The sequence below is a fragment of the Camelus ferus genome, chromosome 1 (assembly GCF_009834535.1).
Source record: "Camelus ferus isolate YT-003-E chromosome 1, BCGSAC_Cfer_1.0, whole genome shotgun sequence".
Taxonomy (NCBI): Eukaryota; Metazoa; Chordata; class Mammalia; order Artiodactyla; family Camelidae; genus Camelus; species Camelus ferus.
The window spans coordinates 75,683,367-75,710,393 of record NC_045696.1 but is presented as its reverse complement, the minus strand read 5'-3'; the positions used below and the strand labels follow the sequence as shown (position 1 = coordinate 75,710,393).

General features: G+C 35.9%; 1 pseudogene; it reads right to left on the bottom strand.

The window, feature by feature from the left end:
- Nucleotides 1–1,625: 1,625 nt before the first annotated feature.
- On the bottom strand, nucleotides 1,626–10,874 carry LOC102504004 (annotated as a pseudogene).
- Nucleotides 10,875–27,027: the final 16,153 nt, after the last annotated feature.

Sequence of the window (27,027 nt, the reverse complement as noted above, 5' to 3'; positions counted from 1 at the left end):
AGAAATAAAACAGATCAAGCTGGGACATTCCTACTAAGATGAGACTGGAGAAAGGCAATTTCATAGGAAAAACTCAACAAATAAGGTTAAATGACCAAAGGGAAAGGACTCAGTACTAACATAGGGCAGAGTTACTGAACTGTGAATACCACAGAGACAGAGGATATACCTCTTCCTTGTAGGTGAGGCCCCAACACAGAGCCTGCACCAGAAAACACTCAACAAATGTTTGCCAATCAAGTGTCAACAAGGAATGCAATCTAACCATACCAACCAACCATATAACTCAGGTGGTGGTCATCGGTGGCGGTCATCATTAAACACTTTGTCTATATGTAGAAGACGTCCAGTTCAAAAGGTGACCATATAAGAATACAGTCTAGTTTTAGAAAGCAAAAAACAAAGGCCAAGCAGAATCTGTGAACAACTTGTAGTGAAGAATAGGATTTCAGTTTTCAAAACGAGCGCTAGCTAGAGCAATAGATAAAATGAGGAGGAAAACTCCTGACAGAGCTCCAGACAGGTCAACACTGGAAGAGGAAGAGTCATAGGAATTAACATATCTAGGCAAAATATGGGCACCTCATGTCTACAGTACTGGATTCCAATATGGTTGATAACAAACGGGACCTGCCAAAGGGAATCCAAAGGAAGTCAAACAAGGAATCCTTCAGACATGACTGGAACATTGACTTCTAAATGTAGAAAAGATTCTTAGCTCCAAAACTCAATAAAGCCAACGGGCCGATTTTCAGGGCCGATTGCCAGGGAAGAATAAAGTTTGTAGACATGGGTGTCCTTTGGATAAAGCCAATAGTGAGAGAGGACAGAGGTTGAGATGTTGAGTTACAGTATAATCACTAAGATCATGGACCTTATAGTCAGATCACCCTGGATTTGAACTCAGATCATCCTGGATTTGAACGTTGATTCTGCCACTTATTGGCTCTACCACATTTGGCTTTGCTCTTAAACAAGTTATTTAACTTATTTATCCTAAGTTGGCTTTCCTATAAAATGGGTATTATAATAGCATGTCATAAGATTACTGTGAAGACTTGAGAAAAATATACAAAGTGCTTTATGTCTGAGTACGTAGCAACTGAACAATAAAGGAAAGACTTTAGGAAGAGAAAAACTAGCAGGGATATGAGTTTGGCATTTCCTACATTCATATTTGTTAAAGCACATCTAGATTTCTCAAAGTACAAGGCTAGGAGCTCTAAGCCCATTTTTACATTCTCTTTCCTATTTTGACAAGCGTCAACACTCTTGGACGTTGCAACTGTGGCTAAAGGCAATTTCCAGGATAGACTGAGTGCCTCCAGCAAACCAGAAATCAGTCTGTGGGTTTGGGTTGAAGCTTAGAGGCTGCTGCACTGTGGGGTAGACTGTCAAATTTCCAACTTGAAGAAAAATAGATGAGCTCCAGAATTACAAGGAGAAAAATTTTTTTCCCCAAAACTCTCTCAAAATCAGCAATTTCTCTTAGATTTTTTTTCTGAAGCCATGAAATGAGCCAAGCATGAAATGGTTGTCCTTAGAAGGCTATTTGTCAGAATATTTCTCCCAGTCCTGTTATGGTCTTAAACTGAACCTTTGGAAGGGTCAAGAGAACACTAGCATGTCCCAGTATTCAATGTATCCATGGATTCATCAGCGACAGCTTTTATTCTTAAGAATTTTCTGGGTCACAGTGACCGTTTCCTCCTCAACCAAGGGTCCCGACTGGACTGAAGATAGAGGAGGACTCAGTATGGGGACAGTGTTCTCAGTCTCCCACAGCTCCCTGGACACAGTGGGCTTCAGAGACTTACTTCCGAAAGAATGTTCTTTATTTTGTCTACCAAGTAATTAATCAGAGTAAATAGCACTAGTAAATGACATATTGCCTCATGCCAACTGCCTTTTGGAGAAAATTAAAACCAGAACTCAAGTGCTATGAAATCTTGTGAAAAATGGCATTTTCTTTTTCCATCTTTTTCTAGCTGTAAGGTGGTTTGGGCTTCCAAGTTCCATTAAACATTTCAAATATGTCTTCATTGTGATTAAAAGGCACTTAAAACATCTTTCAAGCTACCTGTGTGATAATAATTCATGCCGAATTTAAATACCATCTTCTTTAGTTTCCTGAATTGAGAGGAAAAAAATCAAATTAAAAAGAAAACAAAACTTTTAGTTTATACATTTACTTATTTGAAATGTTTGAACACAAGACCTACATAGCCTTGAGGCACTGCAACACGTAAATTATGCTTTCAGTCCTGCAGAATCAATATCGTCATTTGTTATTAATCAATCACCCAAACGGAAAATATCAACAGCACAAGGACATTTCATTAGAATTTTCTCTTGGACCTCCTATATCACAATCAATGGGAATATTGCTCAAAAATGGTGATAGCTTGGTCCCACCCAAAACTTAATTAATTAGAATATCTGGAGTTGAGACTCAAGAATCTGCTCCTTGGCAAATATGCTAATTCTTGAACAATATAAAATTTGAAAACCAGAATTAGGGATTCTGTTCTGACACTAGATTCAATAGTCAAAGAACAGGATTTTAAAAACAGAATTATATAAACTTAACAACTTATTTTTTGACATTATAATATAATTAATATATTGTACTAATAATTCAATATTATTGCTTTGTCATAAATAGTTTTATTATATTAAAATATTATATTAGTAATCTCTTTTTTTTGAGGTATAATGGCACAACAGTTTTAATACAACCACCAATCTTCACAAAATAACTTTAATACTTTGTGCCTGAGCTAGCAGCATTTGCACTGTGACATTCCTATACATACATAAGCATTTTATCCAAGTACAAATGTTAAAAGTAGAGTAACTTGAGCAGTTGCCTATGCAAAGATAAATAGACACTGTAGGTTATTTTTCTTCTTGAATCATTTTTGCTGCATAGTAAATTGCAACTACATGTCAGTATAATGTTACTGATCTATAGAATACACTTTGAATTGTAAGGTATGGCAACTCCCTATGAGAGAGCTAACATGTAAACCTAAATATTTTGAGTGATTTTTTTTTTAGCTGCCATGGATGGGTAAGATAAAAAAACTCAGCATTCGAAGACCCTAGAAACTAATTTGTCTAATCAATAAAAAAGAAAAAAAATTTTAGTAACTTTCAGCTATTTCCTATTATTTCCTTTTTGGAGCACTGACAAATGGACAAAATAAATATTGAAATGAAGCTAAGTTTGTTATGAAATTATAGTTAAACAGTTATTTGGAAAAAAAAAAAAAAAACCACCAGGTAACTGCTCATTTACTTTACATCAAGTTGAGATTTTGATACATGTCTCTATATATGCATCCCAACTTTATAATTCAAGATTGCAGTTAAATACTTCTAAGTCACTTGAATTACCATGGTAATAAGACAATTAGAAACCTTACATTTTCTTTAAAAGGACATGCTTAACATTTTCTGACATTACTTCTAAACTCAGATGAAGCACAAAATCCTCCCAAAACAAATATTCTACTCAGAAAGTTAAGTGGTTGAGAGTTGGTAGCAAAAGCTATCACGGTTTAACTTTTCCAACATAGAGTAGATACAAATAAGTGCTGTTTAAATATTTGATAAGAAATTACCACGAACCAATGAAATAAAAATAGAAGATTAAAATACTACCATTCCAGTTTGAATATTTTCAATATTTATGTTTCATACTTTCAAAATGGACAATAAATAGTTTTTCTATGTTTTGATGTGATGTCATTTTAAATTCTGTGCCCAGATTAATATTTACTGGTTAAAATTGGGTGCTATATCACTCATACATTATTTGAATATTCTAGAAAGTAAATCATGATTGGTTAACTATCACAAAACAACAGTGGAAATAAAGGAATTATGGAAATAGAACCCAACAGAAGAATAGGCAGAGCTACCAGAAGAACTAGCTCAACATGAGGTGAAAGAATGGACTCAAGATAAAACAAACTTGTAGTGTTCTTATATGAAAGAAAGAATAAACATTCTGTCCATATTAATTAGTACTCAAGAAGATGACAATCCCTTTTTCTAGTGTTTGTGAGAGACAGTCTTTACTATACAGTACTGGGCAGGCACTTCAGTAACAACATAAAAGTTATAGTGGTTAGAAAAAGCGGAAAATTACCAGCTATAAATAAATAAATAACCAAACTTGTATTCGTGGCCAGACTACTGGAGAGGATATGTGTATTTAAGAAATTAATTTTAAAAAATCTTAACTGCCTCATTTTTAAGACCTAAATGGACAGGTATGAAGGTCCTTGTAAGCAGTTTTTGCTGAATGAAGCATCAAATCTTAACAGACTGCAAAAGAGACTGCTGATCTACCTAATAGTGATCTATATACAGGAAAGCTGTGTTATCTGGCACTTTACCAACTGGAATTTCACAGCACTCAATGCAAATCTTAACTATACTAGACCACCACACCCAGTGACCTGGTCACACAACAGAGCATGAGACCACATGGGATTAACAATATGCTGTTGTCAGGGTGGTAAAAACAGGAGAAGGGAAGGGAAATCAGAAAAGGAATACCACCTGGGTCAAAAGGAATTAACAATTAATTAACAAAGCAATTTTGATTCACTTCCACTCTCCTGCTATGCTGGATAAAAAAAGCTTACACTGTGTTGTTACATCTCAGGGAGGAAAGCAAAGTAGGTAACTTGTAGTAGGTTACCTTGCATAGTACCTGTTGGTACTAAGGGAATGTATGGAAAACATTTCCATCAGTAGAGCACCTCCAGAGAGAGGACTGAGAAAAGTGAGATACAAAGGAGTTTTGTTTGTGCTACCCTAAGTCATCACATATAAAATGTTAAAAACACTCCTCTCCTCCCCAACATCATTCTTAAAATAGCAGAAGTTTTTCTTAGAACAATTTTTATATGTATAAATAAAAACATGGAGAACCTAGGATCCATAAAATGACTCTAATGTAAATTATGCGGGGAAATTTGGATTAACTCAATGTAAAGATTACATTGTATTGATTACAATACTAATTTATAATACAACAAACTCTTCCACAATCACTTTCTCCAATAACTGCAACCTCAAAGAAAAGCTTCTAAGTCAGAACAAACTCACAGAATCATTAAGACAATATAAAATGGAGTAAATGTTCCATATTCCAATATTCCAAATAGTTTTACCAAGGTTTCTTCAAGCCTTAAAGACTTTCAGTTTGAGCTAATTTATGATTTAAAAAAAAAAACAAAACAGAAATTGCAGGGAAACGTTCAAAACTTTTCACTGTTCTACATACTAATTTAGAGGTCATGAGGATTTTTTTTAAAATTTTTTCTAATGAGGCAAGGCACTTTGGGGGGGGCTTGGTTTAGAAAAAATAGTATTACATTGGCTTATTATATTTACTACTTAGAACCATTTTGGACAAAGAAAAAACAGTCTACATAACTCTGAAATGAACAAACACAACATGTGGCTTTTAAGAATGTTAAAGGAAAGTCACTTGAAAGTTTAAAACTCCTTGTTTTTGAGCATCTGGTATTATAAAGCAAAATACCTTCCTTTTTTCATTAAACTTTTTTACTGTAGAATAAAATTAGGAAGGTAATAGGAAAGGAAGCAATCCTTGGATCATGTTAAAGTAAGGATAGTTGGCTAATGTCATTATCTAAAGATTATTAATAAGGGATCAAGAAGTTTAAAAAAATAAAGGTAATTAAGCTATTGAATTATACTAAAAAAGAAATGTGGCAGATCCCTGCCTTTGTTAATGTTTATGTAAGAGGCTCCATCATAAAACTGAACTGTAAAATTATTTTTAAATATGTAGAACACAAAATGAATTTTTAGCAAATGTTAGGAAATTCTTTTGTTATAAATTACCCAGATTTTATAAACAAATTCCCCCTAACTTACATTTTGTTTAAAGTAATAATTTTATATCATACAAATAAATTTCAGGTATGAAAAGTGCGTTATCACAATAATACCTCTTTGCAAGTCCAAAATTCTTGGTTTATAATAAAACTGTAAAGAATTTAAAAAAAAAAAAAAAAAAAAGGGAGTAAAACCATCAGTGCCATCTATTGCAGAAGTCCAGCCTCTTAAAATGTTGCTCAACAAGTTGCAGAGAAACACGTCTGGAAGCAACATGTAATTGAAAAGAAACTACTTGTGTTTTTACCATTTTACATTATTACTGTCTCTAGTATTTTCTCCTTCCCAAATAGAAATTCACATCCTCTATAACGTTGCTCTTGAGTCAGCCATTCTGCGCAGTCGCCACTTGTATGTTTCCAAAATACTCTTCTTCATGTGTTCTCTTCAAACTGCCTGTGGTACCAGAATGAACAGATAACGACCTTTTTATCTGAAGTGGCAACATCACCTGTATTGTTAATTTTTCTAAATAGATGGCTTCATATTCCTGAAGTTGAAGGACAAATCCAGCACTAGGATTAATACAAAATCTTCTTTCTTGAACAAAATGCATCTCTGTACTTCATTCCAAACGTTACCATAATGTATGCAATAATAAAGGCAGCACTCCTGGAGATCCCTCCATTCCCATGGACAAGAACTTTTCCTCCACTTTGTAAGCTCCCATCAATAAACTCTCTAGTCATGGGGAAAAAAAAGTATTATATTTTCAACTGGATTATCTGCAATATCCAAGACTAAATATCTAAATACTTGTTGAAAGTTGGGTTTAATAGTTTGCTTCAATATTTTGTCTTATACATATTATATGAGTTATTCCATATTTCTTTATTATAGGTAGCTTGCTTTTCATAGCTGAAGAATATGGGCCTAAAAACAGTCCAGGTAAAATTTCCTACATCTCTCGTCTCACAGTATAGGTCCACTCGTCGGCGGCTTCTTTGCACTGTGGGAGCGCGGGCAACTCCAGCCTCACGTCCTCCACGGTCCGGCCGCGAGCTTGGGGGGGGGGGGGGGGGTGGGGGGGGGGGGTGGGAGTTACCCGGCCGGCCCGACCCTCGAGCTGGCAGTGGCGGTGAGAGGTAGCAGGACGGGTAGATCGGAGGACTGAAGGGTAGACAGCGGTCTTACACTAAAACACGCAGACTAAAGGGCCCCAGCGACTCCGGCGGCGGCGACAGCCGGGAAGAGGCGGTGGAGCGGCTCGTGCCCAGCCGCCATGCTGCTGCCGTCTCCCTTCCCGCGAGTCTCCGCGCCCCTCGGGCCGCCCAGGTTCCGGCACCAGCACGAGCCCTACAACCGTCTCCCCTCCTTCCTCCCCACCCTCCCTCTGTATTAGTAATTTCTTAAAACCAAATCATTTTTTAAAATTCTGAATCAAATACGCAATGTATGTATCTTTTCTTATTGGCACCATATATATTACACTTAACTGGAATTTTTTTTAAAAAATCACCTTTCACTAAAAAAATGGGAAAATTTAATGAAAGTATATGAGACTATTGCCAAGCACTGGATATTAGGAAACAAGGTGCTCTTGTCAGAGAAGAAGCACAGAGAGTGACTCCTACAACTTCCCTGGCTTTACTTCTGTAGGTACTTCCAAGAACTCAGTTCTGGGAGGATGGAATGAAGCAGAGCAAGGCAGTGTTGGGTTGAGGAAATAGAGATTCCAGTGTAAGAAAGTTGAGGCAGGAAGAGTTTTCTGGCCAGGGAACTAGAAGAGGTGATTTATGCAGAGAGAGTACTCCAAAAATCTGTGCAGGGGTCTACTTGGGTCTGTCGCTAAACACCAAGCTGTGCGTGCATCAAGTAAAGCTCTGTCATCCCAAGCAAAAATGAACCAGCTAAACCAAAAACTATCAACTACTGGGAGGTCGTCAGCTACATAATTCCTGAACTTACATAGGGGTGAGAGGTATTCATAACTCAGGGTATTCCTTAGATACCGCAGAGGATCAGACCTTAACTGTAATGCTAAACTAGTTCTGCAAGAAAGGATATTGTAAAACCTTCCGAACAAAGATTAAAACTAACCTAAAAGGATCAAGTTGATTGTCAACTAACTTATCTGCCTGCCAAAATAAACGCCAACAAGTTTTAAAAGAAAACAACAAAATCCATATACGTTTATATGGATTTTTATCTATCTGTCTATATATCTATTTTCACATAATACATGACATCATAATGGCGAGCAGCTGATCCAAAATTAATAGACATGTGAAGACAGAAAAATCTGTACATAAAAACAGACACAGAAATGACAGAAACAAAGGAATTAATAAACAAGGACTTTAAAATTGTATATATAAGATGAAAAAATTAACCAAGTACACTTAATAGTACATTTATATTTGACACTGAAGTATATAGATCAGTGAATTTAAAGACATAACAGTAAAAACCATCTAAACTTAAGCAAAGGCAGAGAAAAATAAAACAAAAAAAAAGACAAGAAATGAAAAGAAAATGCCTCAGTGATTTGTAGAGTGATATCAAGTGTCAAAGATGCATGGCATTTGAAGTACAGATAAAAAAGAAAAAGAGGACCAAAAGAATGTGTAAAAAAATAATGGCTAAAATTGTTTTCAAACTGATGAAAATCCAAGAAGCTTGATGAACACTAAGCGAGATAAACAGAGAGAAAACCATACCAAAGAATGTGCTGGGAAACAGTGATAAAGAGAAAACTTCAAAGCTGCCAGAGGAAGAAATCACAATATATATTGGAGTACAAAGATAAGAATGATCCCTGACTTTTCATCCAAAAAAAAAAAAAAAAAAAGGTAAATGAGAAGACAATGGAAAAAGACAATCCTTAAATTACTAAAAACACTCAGAATTCTACATGCAGCAAAAATAAAACTAAAAACATTTTCATACAAACAATGCTTAAGAGAATTTGGTGTCAGCAGATCTGCACTATAAGATACATTAAAGAAAATTCTTCGAATGGGAAGCTGGCTCTTCAAAAAGGTATAAAGAGTATGAGAAATGTTAAAGGTGTGAAAAAATTTTTTTCTCATTTAAAAAATTCCTTCAATTTGAGGCCATAACATTAGACTTATAATAATGAATTGTAAGATATGCAGCAGTAAAATATATGATAACAATTGCACAAAGAATAGGAGGGTGAAATGGAAGTATATTATAAGATTCATGCATCATACATGAAGTGCTGTAATAATATCTGAAGAAAGACAATGATATATTAAAACTGCATATTGTAAATCTTAGTTCAGCTACTAAACAGCAAAACAGATACAGCTTATAAGAATAGACATAAAACCAAACAATTAAAAATACTCAATCTGAAAAAAAAGAAAAGGAGAAAATAAATGAAGAGCAGATGAAACAAGAAACAAATAGAATGATGCTAATAGTAAACACATCCAGATCAAAAAATAAATACAAATAGTCAATGTACTTCAAATAAAATGCAGATTGTTAGACTGATAAAAAGGCAATACTCAACTATGTTCTGTTTACAAGAAATGCACTTAAAATATAGAAACTATATTTTTAAAGTAAAATGATGGAAAATGATAAATAATACAATTTACTAATCATAAGAAAGCAGCATTGGCTATTAAATATTAGAAAAGTAGACCTCAGAGCAAGGAATTTGATCATTCTTAAGGAGACATGTTTAATAACAATAAAGGGACCAATTCATTAAGAAGAATAAAAATCCTAGATGGTATATGTACCTAACAGAAAAGCTCCAAAATTTATATATATATATATGTGTGTGTGTGTGTATATATATATATACACACACATGCATACACACACACACACACACACACACATATAAGCAAATACTGAACAGCTGAAAGGAGAAATAGACATGCACAATTACAACGTGGCTCTTCAACACTCTTTCCTCAGTGAAACACGCAGGCAGCATATCAGCACAGGTACAGATGATTTGAACAGCACTTCCCACCCACTGACCTAATGCACGTTTATAGGACACTTTAAACAACAATAGCAAAATACACATTTTTTCCAAGTGTCCACAAAACTTTACTAAGGTTACAAACAAATCTCAATAAATTTTTAAACAATCAAATTGACACTATTTAATCAGACCATTGTGGATATAGATTATAAATTTTAAGAAAGATACCTGAAAACTCCCCAAATAGGTGGAAGTCACTTTTTGAAATAATGAAAGTGTTCTATACGTTTGTCAAACATGGTGACTTATATTTTTAAATCAGTGCATCTTATTGCCTGTAAAAAATACTTTTTTCTAATTTGGTTCAATATTAACTAAAAGTATACCAAAAATTACTTATGTGACCCTTTTAAAGTACTGTTGGGCGTCTGTACCCACAGAAGCCACGGACAGGTACAGCCTGTCTGGGAGAGCTTTCAGTCCCCTGGTGGTCCTATTTCCCATAGTTCTTTGGGCTTTCAGGTGTTCTCACACTCTTTTATTTACACGGAATGCCATGCTCCTCTATCAGTATATTCAAATTACACACCACGTTTTTTCTTTCAAAGTCAATTTTAAATGCCACAGCTCCCATGAATCTTTCCTGTGTTTGAAGTAATCTTAGCCTAGTCTGAGCTCTTATGTTAAATTGTCTGTTCCTCCAATGGTATTTGTATAACCTACCTTGCATTATTCATGAAGTAGCCCATCTGACCAGAATTCAAACTCTTTAAGTGCAAGACCTTGTCTTACTAACTTCTCTATGTGTGCTAGCATTTAGAAAAGTGCCTGGGTCATAGTAAATGGGTATTTATTAAATGAATGAATACATGACTATGTCATTGTAATCTGTATATAATCATGGTCTACATTTTAATATTTTATTAAAATTCACTGAATTCTCTACTTGTAATTATTGAGTTTGAGTCACTTATAACCCTACCATATCTAATTCTAGCTTGCAGCTCCTATGATGCTCCATGCTCACAAGCCAGATAATCAAGCTTATTAAAGACTGTACATTAAGTAAATGTAATTAGGCACTTAGGGAGGGTGTAATGACTTTTCATACATTAAAGCATGGCTTGAGACTTCGGGCTTTAAATCTAATTGCCTAGAAGGACTATTTTGTCAGCATCCACATTTGGGGTAGTATTTTGAAGATTAAACAATGGTTTCCAGAAGTCTAGCCGCCATAAGAATAGGGTATTGCTTGCTAGAAAAAGCATTCCTGTTATAGAATATGGCCATTCTACCACTGGATATGTGTCCTCTTTGACAAATGAATTCTGGTGTTCAGGACTCAAAACAAGACAGCTGTCACAGCACCACTGAGGATTCCTCTAAATTGCAGCAGATGGTGCTACTTATTTGGCCATCTAATGCTCTTCTGAAGTATCAGTTGGCTAACTGCTGTGGTGGAGGTATGAAAACAGGAGACGTATTTAGAGCCAGAGGATGCAAGCACAAATGTTTTGGGACACAGAGTTTAAACTGATATGGAAAAATTGTATCCAGCAAATTGCCAGGCCAGATTCATTGAACGGTATGTTTGAAAGCCCATCTCTCAAATGAAAGCAGTCATGGAAAATACAACTTCTTCGACCAGCTGTACTATAATCTCTTCCCTGCTCTTTTCCCCTGAGAGGCACACATGCTTACGGGCAAACTCACACATGCACACACACACAGCATACGTATTCCTACATATACAGTTGCTAACCAGTCTGCAATTTAAATTTAACACTACTTGGGAACTAGCTGGGTCACCTGTGGCTGGTCAGTGGAAGTATGCACAGCCCACGTCAGTGGCCTTTCTCAACCCTATTTTTAAGCTGCTCTGTTGCAGCTTTTTATCAGTGTATAGCCATCTGGCTTTCTGCATCACAGAGATATGGAATATTCAGGCCATGCCTTTGGCCACTTCCATGGCAGCTATGGCCCTTTTCAGAATTAAATTTAGTTAATGAACATTCTGCTTACCACTTCCCAGAGTACAATTTTTAAGTAATTTCTTAACTTTAATTTATATCATTAACTATTTACATATGAAGTTTAAAGATAGCTTACAATAACTATTAAATGGAATACGAGTGCAGTGTAAACTCGTTTTGTAAAGTCAGTAAATTCCTATTATGTGTATAGTGAGCTACTTTCTTACTTGAGAAAAATGGACAAATTAAATTATTCCACTGAACAGCAATTTAAATTGGTGCGCTACATTATCTAAAAGGAAGTAACATAAAAAGTGAAAGATACACAGAAAATTTGGAGATCATTTCCAGGCCTCCATTTGGAGGCCTAGCATTTTTGTGGCACATGAATTAGAAATAACAAAATGGGAATTAAAATGACATCTATAAATAAACATAAGTAAATAAATGGATCAGCTTTGTGTGACTTATCGATAAAAGCAAGTGAGATTGTCAAGGAGAAGAAAAGCCTTTAAAGTACAGGAGTGCTTTACCATAAGGAAGAGAAAGACCCCCAAATTGATCAAGTTCAAAGGCAAACTAAAAATTAAAACAGTAATGAATCTTTTTTTCTTCTTCTTTTTTTTTTTTTTTGGTGGGAGGTAAAGCTAGGTTTTTATTTATTTATCTTTAATGGAGGTACTGGGGATTGAACCCAGGACCTTATGCATGCTAGGCACACATGCTACCACTGAGCTATACTCTCCCCCCAAAATTAAGACAGTAATAAATACATGTATACATGCCTACATACCTACATACATAAACTCTTACAATAAAGCGGTCATTTATCCCAGAATGAACTCACAGAATGAAAGGTGTAAAACGTTTTTAAATAAAAGCAAAGGAGGCTATCAGCTACAGAATAGGTGTGGAGAGGACAGTCAGGATCACAGCAGGCAAAGTGCCCTGGGGACTAGTCAGCTGGAAGCAGACAGGCATGCGAATGCTTTTCTCCTCATGGGAGAAAATATTGTCGAGGATCTCTCTACCAAATGATCTTTCCAGCAGGTTCTAAATCCTTGAAATGCCTGTAAGAAAAGCTAGGCGCCAACGTGTCTTCTGCACTATTAGGACAGTAAGAGCCAGCAGAAATAGCAGTGCTCTCAGTTGTCAGCGTTTATCAACACAGTCTCTCGTCTGACAGCCGCTGTCATAACTGATTCCCTTTCATCCCAGGTTAACTCTTGGCCCTTGACTTGAGATTTATGGTTCAAATTGTTTAAATCCTATTAATTTCTTTTCATGGAAAAATCTATTGCTGACTTGCTGTCTGTCTTAGTTGATCCCTACCCCATCTTCCATCCTTTGCTACCATCCACCTATCCAATACTTACACAGTGAATTAGACCTGATACCCAATATGTAAATTTCCATCCACATTTCTGGTTTCTGTTTACATTTCAAGCCTCCAAAACTCCGCCTCGGTTTTAGTTCATTCCACACTATCTGGAAAAAGTGCTACAAATACGGAAGCCAACAATAGCAACATCACCATATACGCAGATAAAATGAACAAACTAGACATAGTTTGTGTTGTAATAGTTAACATTTACGGAGTACTGAGGGGAGGGTATAGCTCAAGTGGTAGAGCACGTGCTTAGCATGCATGAGGTCCTGGGTTCAATCCCCCGAACCTCCTTTAAAAATAAATAAAACTTAATTACTCCCCTCCCCTGCCAAAATGAAATAAATAATACAATAATAAATAAATAAAATATTTAAAAATATGTACTGTATAGCACAGGGAACTAATTTCAATATCTTCTAGTAACTGATGGTGAAAAAGAATATGACAATGAATATATGTATGTTCATGTATCACTGAACCATATGCTGTACACCAGAAATTGACACAACATTGTAAACTGAATATACTTCAATAAAAAATTATATACAGAAATATTTATGAAGTGCTAAATACTAAGGGATACTCTATTCTAGAATCTAATTTTTACTTATGTTTTTCATGTAACAAGTTACTTTGTAAGTCTGTCTGCATGTCCTGGAGTTATTCCGGGTAGTCATTCCATGAAGGGAGTGCTTTGCTAGGATGGATAGTAGAAATATTGTTGAATCAGGAACATATTTGGAGTTGGTCATGTTGTTCCAAGTTGATAGTAGATGGTATTGTGAAGAAAATATGAATATTTTCAATGTTTTTGCCCATTCAGGGCTTTCTGAGCAATGACTGCCAGCAACATTGAGTTAAAGAATGACTAAGCAGAAATTCTCTAGAAAAATAGATAAAAACCATTGGAAAAATATAGAGATTTATTTTCCTGAACTCTTACATTTATAATTCATAGAGTGATAAACTCTGGAGCTATTTGTTTACACTTTAAAGGATTATTGTTATAAACCTGGGAATCTCCCCTCTCTCCTCCAAGACAGAATTTGTTTCCATTAGAGAGCAAAGTTTTCTCCCTTTGTCTCTAGGAGGGAAGATCCTATAGAAGCTCTGAAATCTATAATTTTGCAGCTTCCTCATCTATAGTGTAAAACCCCCTTTGCACATGCAGGTAACATCTTCCTCAAGTGAGGGAGAGTACTAATGCTGAGACTGCTATGTGAATAAAATAATTAAACCTCCAGCATGAAAAATGCAAATATTAAAAACTTGCCAGTTATAAATAATAGTGTTCCAGGGTCTGATTAGCCAGTATATTTGTTTGACATGAATGCTTCGTAGAACAAATACTTCCCATGTTTGTTTGTGCAAGATGTTAAGTGTTGCATAAGTAAAAGCATCACAGAATTAAATCAGTTTGAGAAATGGGGCATAGTATGTCTCTATCTGGGATGCTGACAGATTGGGTTCTACAAACTTCAGTAGTAACGAAACATGTTTAGTCTTGACTTAGGATTTACGAATCAGAAATACCACTGTGGAATGACCTCACAGCATCTTTTGGTCCCCTTATATGTGTCAAGAGTATCCAGAAATTAGTGCCATATTCAAAGGTGTATTTTCTGTCTGCATGTCCAGGAAGGGTTACTAGTTGGTGTTATCTTATGTCCCATTGTCCTCAAAGTCTTAGAAATCATTCTCTTGACCCTCTAGAAAGCAACTACTATTCACAAAGAGCAGTGATTTTCAAAGTCGACAGCACATTAGAATCACTCAGGCAACTTTTAAAAAATACCAATGCCCCAAACCATACCAATTAAGAGAGCGTCTGAGGATGTCTGGGAATCTGGAAGACTTAAAAGCTTCCCAGGTGACTCTAATGTGCAGCCAGGCTTAAGAACCACTGACACAGAGCAGTGGTTCTCCAACTTTAATGAATGCAGGCATCACTCGCATATGAATGCAGATGTCTGCAAAGCTTATTATTAAGAAGGTCTGGGGTGAGCTAGAAATCTTTCTTTTAAAGCAAACACTCCAGATGATTTTGATGCAGTTCCTCAATGGCCACACTCTGAAATATGTTGATATGGGCTGAACCTACCATTCTGCCTGCTTCGTGACAGTTAGTCAAGAATCCATCTCCCGGAAAACAGAGTGGTGTTCCAACTGTGTCCATGGAACCCCCATTCCACCTCTATTTTCAGACACAAGGGGCTTTAAATTACTCTAAAATTCTAAGAACAACATCCTGACCCACTCTAGCTGTCTCTGGCAGCACTCTGGGTGGCGGTGAGCAATCGCTCCTCCAGCAGCTGGACTCAGCCGCAGGAGGGAAAGTGCAGCCACTCTAGGAGTATTTCCCCTTGACTGGTCATAAATCTGGAGTCTCGGGTCAGTTACTCCACATGTAAAATAGCTTCTTTGCACCTTAGTCGCAAATGAGGGAAAGTCAGACATACACAAATATGAATTTCTTTCAGAAAACCATGGGTAACCTTCCACTCTTGGTAATGACTGAGTAGCTCATATTAGACCAAGCTCTTGTAAATGACAACTATAAACTCTGGACAGTCTGTAGAAAAAAATTGCCCAAGGCAGCAGAGAAAACAATTTTTTCCAGATACTAGAGGGCAGTCAATATATAGAAAAAATAAATAGCATGTGGTAAGTTTCTTATTTTTAAAGGCTTTTAGCCTAAGAGTAGGACATAGCTGGCATGCAAAATGGCTAAAACACAGAAAAATTCCTCCAGGTTATTGAGGAACCAGAATACAGAATATGGGGCAACCATCATAACTGGAGAATGAAGCTGAGAATCCTAGAAAAAGGAGAGAGTGGGAGAGTCCCCAGTTCTATAAATGACTCTGCTCAAATCTCTGGCTCACCCCCAAACTACACATTCAAGAGGGCAGCTCCCAAGCAGCCCATTTAAGGCTAAAAACAAAAATAAACTAACAAACAAACAAAAATTGAACTATGAGTTCAGGGTTTGAGTTTGAGTTCTCTTTATAGGAATATATCCGAATCTAAAGTCTGTACTATACATGATTCACAATATCCAGTGTACATTCCAAAACCTCATGATAAATTAAAAGTAGAAATATATGACCCATTTTCAAAGGAAAAACAATCTACAGAGCCCAATCTCAAGATAATGCAGATGTTGGAATTACCAGGCAAGGATTTTTAAACAGCTTTAAATATGCTCAATAAGCTAAGGGAAAACTATGATTGTATTGTGTGAAAAAATAGGAAATCTCAGCAGAGAAATAGAAATTTTGAAAATAAACGAAATGGAATTTCTTGAAATAAAAACAGAAACACAGTGTCTAATATAAAACATTCAATGAACGTGCTTAATAGCAGAATAAAAATTTTTAAAGAGTCATTGAATTCAAAGATACTCTAATAGAAATTATCTGATCTGAAGAAGTGCAGAAGGGAAAGATATTAATAAGTTAATAGTGTCTCAGGAGTCTGTGAGAATTTATACCCAAAGGTATAAAATGCATATTACTGGAGTCCCAGCAGGACTTTCAGATGAAATATTTGAAAATACAAGAGTCAAAAATTTCTCAGATTTGATGAAAGACAAATTTATAAAGATTTAAATAGAGTGGGCACCAACAAATGCCTCCAAGTACATTAGTCATAGTGCTAAAGACCCAAGATAAAGAGAAAATAAAATCTTGAAAGCAGCCAGAAAAAAAATGACACATTGAATACAGAAAAACAACAATTCAACCAAACATTTGCTTCTTATCAGAAGCAACTGAGACCCAAAGATAACTAATATGTACAGAAGATGGTCCAGAAATAGACATGGGAGTGGGAATAGGGGAAAATACAATGATTTAACAGAGCCATCCACAGAGGTGATAATGGAGAAAATACTGGACTCTCGAGATTATATGATGCAGTCAAACATTACAAAGATGAGATATAAGAGAAAATTCCACCATGAGCCGTAAAACACAAATAGAGAATGATACACATTAATGTGGCACACATCATCATAGGGTAATAGGCACGTGTTATGATACGGTCAGACCGTAATTTGAACTCGCACAAACTGTTTCTCCCATACGGTGGTATCACGTAAAGAAGCCGTGTGCTCTGCCCGCTCCCCTTCCCTAACTGCACAGGCACGTTCATCTGTCTAAGAGGAGTCGTTCTCTAATCCTAGTTCTGCTCCGTTTGTATGATATAGCTATTATTTCAAAAAACTATAAAATATTTATGTGCTTTAACACAATAATTTCAGTTTGATTAATTTAGCCCAAGAAAAGTATATGAAATGCAGATTAATATTTACACACAGGTATTTATCAGAGTTTTACTTACACAAAATTTTTAGAAATAATATTAATGGCAGAAGTACAGGCATAATTAAATGACTATGGGAGATTTATGACGTGAAAAAATTAAACTCTAAAAATCATTTGTGTCAAAACTTTTTAATGATAATTGAAAATGTTTATGGTATAAAGTTGAATTTAAAAAGTTACCATTACCATTGTCTGAATTACGTTAAAAAAAAAAAAAACTGGAAAGAAAATGCCAAATGTCCATACTGCTTGTCTCTGGGTTGTGGAATTATTGTTTTGCTTTGTTTAGTTCTGACTTCTTTTACTTTATGGGTAATTTGCAAATATTTCAAAAGGATTATGTCTTATTTTATAATTTAAAAAAAGGAAGAAAGGTAGAAAAATAAACATGGTTCCTCAAAAAAACTAGACTATCTCCAGCTGTGAGCTGCAGCTAAAGCAATGAGGTGTGGGTGGGAAGTTGAAATCTAGGTGCAACAGTGGATCAGAAACTACAGGGAATCAAAAAATCCAGGCCCCTATGGCTAGTAATGTCAGAGTCAGGACACTCATGATTTAGGGAAACCAGAAAACTGTCAGTCATCGACCAGAGCTATATAAGCAAAGGAAAATCAGATGGATAAAACAGGGTAGGTGGTCAAATATTCAAGTAGAAAGTCAGAAACAAGAAAAGAATAAAAATCACATTACTGGGGGGCAAAGAGATTTTCAGGGTGAGTTCCTTCAGCAGAAAACGTCATACATGCTCTGGGTTAGAACAGAAACCAGCCTGAGGATTTGGCCACTTCAGAGTCTCTCTAGGAAAGCAGGTAAACTGGCAAACCCAACAAGCAAAGGACAAAGAGGGGGCGTGGATTCCAGTAATCTCCTGTGTAGCCAACATCGGAGAAGAAAGAAGGGAGGGGAGAGAAAGAAAGAGTGAGAGGGAGGGAGACAGACAGAGAATGAGCTTAAGGGTCCCTGAAAATTGTTGGGTAAAGGAACAAACCAGTGCAGAAGTCAGGGCCCTGGGACTCTGTAGACCTGCACTGTAGCTTATTCACAAGCATGTGATCTAAAATGTTATTATAGATGAAAGAAGAAGAATTATGTTAAACACTAGATTATATGTGTTGAATATCTGTAGTAACTACAATGCTTGCTATCTACAAAACATCCCTTTCATTTTCCAGCAGAAGAACAATCTATATTCTATTTACATTATGGGAGTGTGTACACATTTATTATATTTTTCAGACTGCAGTTCTCTATAATACTTCCATTTATTTCCTTGTTAACATTCTATTTTGGAAACGCCAAGTCTCAGAAGTTGCTGACTACATACTCTTCATCTGTCACAAACATTTGCTACGGGTTCATCCTTTGGAAGGCTCACAATCACACAACTGAAAATTTACAGTCTATTACTCACCTACAACAAATGCAAAGTGAAGAGAGGATCTATAGAAGTTTTCCCATGTCTTCACAGCCTTTCACAAATACGGAGACACCCCAGCCCCAGCCCTGTGCCTGTAAAATACCTGCTTCCCTCCTGCCCATGTTAATAACACAATAAAGTCCCTATGACAATTTCTTTCAATTTGGCAGTTTATCTCAATCAAACGTATCATTAGTTATATTCAGTTCATTTAAAATTAACCACATCTTCTGTTCAGATGCTGCTGGAATTGACCTAGCATGTCTGCAGAGATAATAAGATTAAGGTGAATGTAGTAATGAATAGTATAACACAGCCTAATTATATACCATACTCCCATTCACCTTAATTTGAGAAAAAGCAGAAACTGGATGGAATTCAAAAGGCAGCAGATTGAAAATGGATAAAAAGACTTTTTATGCGATGTATAATCAGCTTTCAGAATTCACTGCTGCAGGATATTTCTCAGGCTAAAATTTAGTAAAGTTTCAAGATAAGAATAAGAATGGCATCTGTGGGTACACTAGCTGGATGTGAATTTATGGAAGCTATCAATCCTCATGCTGGTAGCCATAAAATCATCACCAGCTGGTGCTGGGATGGAAACCCTCCCTGTGGTACCCCTCTGCACAATTGGCCAGATGCATGATGCACTGCTGTTGTTGTACAAAGACAAAAGAACCCAGAGAGCCTTAGGCATTAGCCTTTGCCAAAGGAAAGACTGTGCACATGATGGAAACTTTCAAGCAAGTCATGAGCTGTGGTCCTGAGTCTCACAGCAGCCTCCTCTATCTGTTTTTTGATCAAATGGCATTTCCTTCGTCATGGTAAAATACAATGATTCCTCCTTTCCACGGAATTTATTCAATGTTATCACAAAATTGGTGTACATTTTATTTGTTAGAAATATAAGTCATCTCTGCTGTGAATATCCAGACCACCTTTCACTGAAAAGTGGCAGGTCCCAAATGTCCCCCTTTTAAAGTGGTAACAATGGCAACGGTGGTGATTGGGGGCTTTTGTTAATGGACAGCATGGCAGGTCTATTTGTTGGCATTCTCCCTGACATCCTGAGCCCTTTAATTCTGTCTGACAGATTCAGGCCATGCTCCAGATGTCAGAAAAGAGGTGAGAGTATTGATCCACCTGTTATTGTTGGTGATTTACTGTTCCATTGCTTTAGCAAATTTAAACACACATGCACGCACATAAACACTCACCGCTGGGGTCACAGCTGCTAGATGGTAAAGTAATGAGTGATTATTTTCTTATCTCTCCTAAGCTCTGTAAGTAACTTCTCTTGTGGATTCATGACAGTCCTGTAGATTTAAGCCAAATAAATGGTATCTTTTCACCTTAAGGTCAAAGGGTTCCTAAACATGGTAATAAATGCTTGTTGAAAATAGAAACTCATGCATATTGAAAGCTTGCAAAAAGCTTTTTTGACCTTTCTATAGTTTAAGATAAATTTGAAAAAATGTGTAATTTTGGAGTAGTCTAATAAAGTGTTACCAAAAGGTAAACAACATAGAAGTTGTTGGTTTAAAATCATGAAGCCATTTCCTCTCCAAAGCTCCAGATGGTCATCATGGAACTTTCCTCTTAAATGGCACTGCATTAGGACACTGCCAATTATAAGCACGTTGCCATTGCACAAAATGGTTTTTTAATGTATTCCACTCTTTCTTCAATTTTTTCCCATTGTTTTATATACTTACAGCATTTTTACCCTCAAAACATGATATGAACAAGTTGTGTTATTGTATTAGTGTGCTCAGGCTGCCACAACAAAATAGGTCAGGCTAGGTGACTTAAACAACAGAGAGATTTTATCACAGTTCTAGAGGCGGGAAGTCTAAGATCAAGGTTCCAGCAGGGCTGGTTTCTAGTGAAGATTGTCTTCCTGGTTTGCTGATGACCACGTTCATACCATGTCCTCATGTGGCCTTTCCTCTGTGTGTGCACAGAGAGAGCATGAACTCTGGCATCGCTTCTTCTTATATGAACACAAGTCCTATTAGGTTAGGACTCCACTCTTACGACATCATTTAACCTTAACTACCTCCATAGAGTTCCAACCTGCAAATATAGTTACATTGGGAGGTCAGGACTGTAAAATGAATTTTGGGGGGAACACAATTCATAGTCCATAGCAGCCATCTTATTTTTTTGACTTAATCCCCCCAATTTTTTTGCCTATATAAAAAATATCCAATTTCCTCTGAGGTGGATGACACTCACTATTTAGATAAGTGCCAATTCTTAGTAAATTGAAAAATATATCACAGGCTCTTAAGGCAATTTCAAAAGAAGTTCTAGACACATGTTGGAAAATGTAACAGATTAAATAAATAGCTTCCTAAAATGACTATATTCTTACCTAGAGAGAATAAGTCATAAGAATTAATCATTTTTATTTGTTCATTTTGAACCAACTTTATATCTTACCAGTGCTTCATTATTCAAGAGAAAAAATGTTGATGCCCTTCTGCAATGGCTGAATAAGCTCCAAAATAGCTTCAAACAGCTCTTCTGCTAATGACAACTATAAACTCTGAACAAAATACTAAAAAACAATATCTTGAGGGCTCTGGAGAGGAAATAAGGCAGGCAGATTCTGAAAAGAAGTTGTCACTAGAAAAATGCAAATAGTACTGCCTTCTGTCCCTATATTCTGATAGGAAGCCCACTGTGTTTATGTCCTGAGGAATCAGGGAATGAAGCCAGCAACCAAAGATGATGGAGAATGGGAGGGAATCATGGAAAAGACAGATCCAGACAGGGGAATCTTCAAACTGTGTGAATAAACTCTGCCCAGGTCTCTGGATAATCCTGAATGATGGATGCATGAAGAAAGCTACCAGCAGACCAGTCAAATGGAAAAGAATTAAACTTAGATTTGAGCTGTCACCCACCACAGGTGAGCCAGAGTTTGCAGCTTGAATCTGAACAAGTTAATTGCCTGCAAAAACAAAAAAAGCAATACATTTTGAGGAATATAGCAGAATCTAGAGCCTACACGGGATAACATTCACAATGTTTAGGATGCAGCCCAAATTATGTTACATGCAGGTAACCAAGAGAATATGAGCCATCTTCATGGGGAAGGACAATCAGCAGAGCCCAACTCTGAGATGATCTGAAGTTGGCATTAGCAGACGACTTTAAAGCAGGTGATATAAACATAAAATCAAAGAGGTAAAATAAAATACACCTTTAATAAATGAAAAGACAGAAAATGTGAGCAGAGAAATAGAATACATAAAAAATAACCAAATAGAAATTTTAGAAGCAAAAAATACAATATTAGAAGTTCAAATGTCACTAATTGGACTTAATAAAGGAGAAAATAGATTAAAAATAAAAATAAAGACACATAAAGACCTGAGATAGATCAAAATATCTAACATATGTGAAGCTGTAGTCCCAAAAGAGAAGGAGACTGAAGTGGACAGAAAAAAAATCTAAAAAATAATGACTGAAAAGTTCACAAATTTGGAGAAAGACAGATTCAAGAAGCTCAGCAAATCCCAATCTGAATGAGTCCAAAAAGTACCTCACCACTCCTCACCCTGCCAGGTGCATCATAGTCAAACTGTTGGGAGGCAGAAGATAAGAAAATAAATCTTGAGAGCCAGAAAACATACATATATAGCATGGAATTTTCATCAGAAACTCTGGAGGATGAAGACAGTGAACAGTATCTCTAACTTACCAAAGCAAAACAAAGAAAACAACAACAAAAAATCCAGAATTCTACATCCAGCAAAAATATCTCCCAAGAATGAAAGAGAAAGAAACACATTTTACATAAAGGAAACCTAGGAGAATTAATCCCAGTATACCAACACTAGAAAAAATTTCTAAAATTCTTCAGGCTGAAAGGATATGGAACTGGGGCAAAACTCAGATCTTCAGAAATAAACGAAGAGCACCAGAAATGGTAAGAATCTTAGTAAATGACAGGCTATTTCTTTAAAATACCCATGACTATTTACAGCAAATTTATAATGGACATCAGAAAGGCAGGGAGAAAATGGCCTAAATTGCAAAGTTTCTGCATTTCATATTAGGTTATATTAACTCCAGCTAGAGAAAATATTTTGAGCAAAAGTAGAGTTTCCCTTACTGACATATTTATCCATTTACCAACAGGATTTTAGAAATTTTCATCCACATTTAATATATTTTATTTATTTTTAAATTGTGCTTGTTTCATCAGTAGATATACTAAAAAAAATAGGATACAATGGTAATTTTTTTAACTTCTGGGCAAGGATGACACAAATGATTAAATGATTTACAAATAATTTGATGAAATGATAGAGTTAATTTATTCAACAAATACTCATGGAATGCAGTAATGGAAAAAATATATATATTTGGATTCTCTCAGATTATACACACACACACACACACACACACCCCAATACCAGCTGGATTAAAAGCATATGAGGAGGGATGGAAACTTTACCTTTCAAGTGAAGACATATGTCTTATTTTAAAACAAGACCCAGACAGCACTAAAAATGAAATAGTTAAGAAATAACAGATAAATAAGCATTTAAATTAGACTGTTTTGCATCAAGAAATATTAGAAAACACATAAAAGATAATTCACAAACTAAGAGAAGAAAATTAAAACTACTCCTAAAAATCAGCAAGTAAAAAAGAACTAGTTCAAAGGAAAAGATATGAACAGATACTCATAGAAGAGAAAACAAAAATGGTCAATTAAGAGGCAAATATATATCATCCATTAATAATCAAAGAGATTATAATTAGTCCACAGTAAAGTAGCATTTTATTTCCATAAGATTAGCAAAAATTAAAATACCTGACAAGATCACATTTTAGTAAGAATGAAAATTAATGGAACTCATGTATTATTATGAGAAGTAAATTCGTAAAGGACACTTTAGACAGCAATTTTGCAATATCAGGTAAATTTAAGATGCAAATATGCTACTCTTCAGGAGTTTTACTTACAGACATATAGCTAGAAAAACTCTTGCACAAATGCACAATATCATATGCATAAGAATAATTACTACAGTGTTGTTAGTAATAGAAAAACATCATTGAAGGGAATAAATCTATTATGTTATCTTCATAAAAAAGACTATTATATGGCAGTGAAAATGAAAATTGAAACAGGTGTTTTAGAGATCAACATAGGTGTATCTCACAAAACATAACACCAAACAAAACACAAGCTGCATTTATATAAAACTTGAAAACATGTAGTAAAACCTTGACCCTTGAACAACATGGGTTTGAACTGTGCAGGTCCAGCTATATGGGGATTTTTTTCCAATAAATACATAGGAAAACTTTTTGGAAATTTGCAACAATTAAAAAAATAAACAGATGCACTGGCCTACCCTAGAAATACTGAAAAAATTAAGAAGTTAGATGTGTCATGAATGCATAAAATATACATAGATACTAGTCTGTTTTATCATTTGCTACCATAAAATATATACAAATTTGTTATAAAAAGGGAAACTTTCTCAAAACTTATGCACACAAATACAGACTCTATATGGCACCATTTGCAGTCAAGAGAAGTGTAGCGGGCGAGGGTATAGCTCAGTGGTAGAGTGCATGCTTAAGAAAAATACAATATGATATCACTTATATGTGGAATCTGAAAAAAAAAAGACAAACGAATTTATATACAAAACAGAAACAGACTCACAAACATAGAAAACAAACTTATGGTTACTGGAGGGGAAGAGGGTGGGAAGGGATAAACTGGGAGTTCCAGATTTGCAGATACTAACTGCCATATGTAAAATAGATACACAACAAGTTTATACTGTATAGCACAGGGAACTATATTCAATATCTTCTAGTAACTTACGGTATAAAAGAATATGAAAACAAATGTATGTGTGTTCATGTATGACTGAAGCATTAAGCTGTACACCAGAAATTGACACAACATTGTAAACTGACTATACTTTAATAAAAATATACACATACTAAAAAAAAGAAAAAAGAGAAGTGTAAACAAGTGGAAAGGACACAGTATTAAATCATAACTGCATAAAATTAACTGGAGTACATACTGTACTTCTGTAATAATTTCACAGCCACTTCCTGTTGCTGTTGCGGTGAGTTCAAGTGTTGGGAGTAACTGCTTAAAATGTGGTGTGATGTTAATAATCACAGTTTTCTGTGAGCAGTTTTCTCTCCAGTAAATTGTACATGGCAGTAAAAAGTGATCTCTCACGGTTCTTATGTATTTTTCATCATGTTAAGTGTAATGCCATAAATCTTGAATAGCACCATGGGACCCATATGAAGTGCCACTGGTGATGCTGGCACTCCCAAGAAGCAGAGAAAAGTCATGACATTCAAGAAAAACTTAAGTTGTTTGATATGGACCATAGATGGAAGTCTGCAGCTGCATTTGCCCACCACTTCAAGATAAAGCCAGCATAAGGACAAATATAAAAACAGGAAAAAGAAATTCTCGAAGCTGTCACTGTAGCTATGCCAGCAGATGTGAAAATTTTGTACCTCTTGTTAAATACCTTTTTACTTGCATTGAAAATGCAGCTTTTATGTGGATGCAGGATTGCTATAAGAAAGACAAACGTATGGACTCTAATACAATATGAGAAAAAGTGAAGTCATTATATGACTACTTACAGCAAAAGGAAAGAGAAGGATGTAAAGCTAGGGAATTTAATGCCAACATAGAATGGTTTGATAATTTTAGAAAGAGGTTTGACTTAAAAAAAAGTCAAGATAATAGGAAAAGCAGTTTCTGTTGACCAAGAGGCAGCAAAAGAGTTCCCAGATGCCATGAAGAAAATCACTGAGGAGAAAGGATATCTGCGTGAATAAATTTTTCATGCAAACGAAAGTATCCTATTCTGGAAAAATATTTCCAGGAGGACAGTTGTTAGTAAGGAAGAAAAGTGAGCATCAGGATTTAAGGAAGGAAGGGACAGGCTAATTCGACTCTTCGGTGCACGTGCAGTAGGGTTTATGATCAGGACTGCCCTTGTCTATAAAGATGCTAACCCTGGAGTTTGAAGGAAAAAAAAACAAACACCAGCTGCCAGTCTTTTAGTTGTGCAAAAGAAGACCTGGATAATAAGAACCCTTTTGCAGGATTAGTTTCATTGATGCTTTGTCCCTGAAGTCAGGACAGTATGTTGCTAGTAAGGTATTGCCTTTTAAAGTTCTTCTGATATTGGACAATGCCCCTGGCCACTCAGAACCCCATGAGTTCAACACTGGAAGCCGTCAAAGTGGTCTACTCTCTCCTCAAACTCTAATTTAAGCCTCTAGATCAGGGGGTCTTAAGGTCTGTAAGGCTCATTACACATGATATTCATAGAAAAGATTGTCATTGTTACCAAAGAGAACCCCGACAGAGACAACATCATGAAAGTTTGGAAGGATTACACCATTGAAGATGCCACCATTGCTACAGAAATGATGTTTTGAAAGCCATTGAGCCTGAAATAATAAATTCTTGCTGAAGAAAACTGTGTCCAGGTGTTGTGCATGACTTCACAGGATTTATGGCAGAGCCAGTCAAGGAAATCATGAAAGAGACAATGGATATGGCAAAAAAAAGAAAAAAAAATTGGGGTGGGGGAACCAAAGGATTTCAAGATGTGCATCTTGGGAGAAATTCAAAGTCAAATAGAAACTACACTAGAAGAATTCATAGAAGACAACCTGATGGAGATGAGCGCTTCTGGGCCAGTGCAAGATGCTGAGGAAAACAATGTAGAAGAAGCAGTGCCAGAAAACAAACTGACATTAGACAATCTGGCAGAAGGGTTCCAGTTACTCAAGACTGCTCTTGACTTTTTTAATGAGATGGACCCTTCTATGATATGGGCACAGAAACCAAAGCAAATTTAGAAACATTTTTAGAGAAATGAAAAAGCAAAAAAGTCAGACAGAAATTACAATGTATTTCCATAAAGTTACAGCAAGTGTGCTTGCCTCTGCTGCCATCCTTTCCACTTCCTCCACCTTGCCCACCTCTGCCACCCTGAGACAGCAAGAACAACCTTTCCTCTCCCCGCTCCTCC